This window comes from Electrophorus electricus, chromosome 3 (genome assembly GCF_013358815.1).
Source record: "Electrophorus electricus isolate fEleEle1 chromosome 3, fEleEle1.pri, whole genome shotgun sequence".
NCBI classification, from domain to species: domain Eukaryota; kingdom Metazoa; phylum Chordata; class Actinopteri; order Gymnotiformes; family Gymnotidae; genus Electrophorus; species Electrophorus electricus.
In genome coordinates, this window is record NC_049537.1 from 32339739 (window position 1) to 32340815 (window position 1077).

Below are 1077 nucleotides of genomic sequence, written 5' to 3' on the forward strand. Positions count from 1 at the left end.
ATGGAAAAATTGAAATTGGAAATGTTCTGAATAATAGAGAAAGTCTTTTGTTATCTGGTATCAGGCCCTTGTTATAGCCAGAGTATCTTACAATTCACTTGAGTAAGCACTAGATTCTTATTTGATATGGTACCTGAATTAAGAAATTATCTGGACATTTTTAGCAATAAAACTGATAAAAGGGACACAGTTCAGCTTTTGGCTGTTAGCTGTCCGTTATGTGTTTATAGAGTTCTGATAAACAGTCAGGAAGCTTCATATTTCAAAAACATTTTGAGAAATTTTGTAGGATTAATTTTAACAAGCTCTATACTTTGTCAGATACCCTTGTCACACCTGAAGCTCCTGATGATACCTGAAAAAGGAATAGCAACCTTACAGGTTTCTCCCCACTGCTTAAATACTGGTTTGGAGCTGTTTTTGAATGTAGTTGAGTTTAGGTTTTTATAGTTTGTTGTTGTTGTTGTTGTTGTTGTTGTTGTTTTAGCTCTACATTGCATTCAGCTTCCTCGGTCTGCATTCCAGCTTCAGAGCCTTAAGATTATTTAATAATTTGCTTTTAGGCAATCCACTTGTATTTTCCCTGGTATTAAAATGTTCATTTAAACTATTCTAAAAAATAATTTTAACAAAAACTAATATAAACACTGATATTATTAAGGGAAGCCCTCATTCAGGCCTCTCTGAGAATGCCTGCGCAAGTCTAGATTTCCGCTCCTTTCCAGTAGATGTCATCTGTGCACATAACAACGGAACTATGCGCTTATATGTAATGGCCGTATATGTAATAATAAATGTAGATTAAAAATGGTTGTGACTAATCATCAGCTGATCGGTGCTTCTTTTAGGGTATGGTCATTCATGCATGTTTATTCATTAGCTCATTTATAAGTCTTGTTGTAAGATATGTTTGGATTTTTACACGGTTACATTGACAAGTATATGAATGAGCGAGTAAATAATTAAAGAGTAAAAATAGCCGGCTGAGGCTCAGCCGATGCAGTGTTTTATTTGTGATGGTCTGTGGGTAGTTGATCAAGTGACCCATCAGTGAAAATGGCGCTGCCATCACCTCCT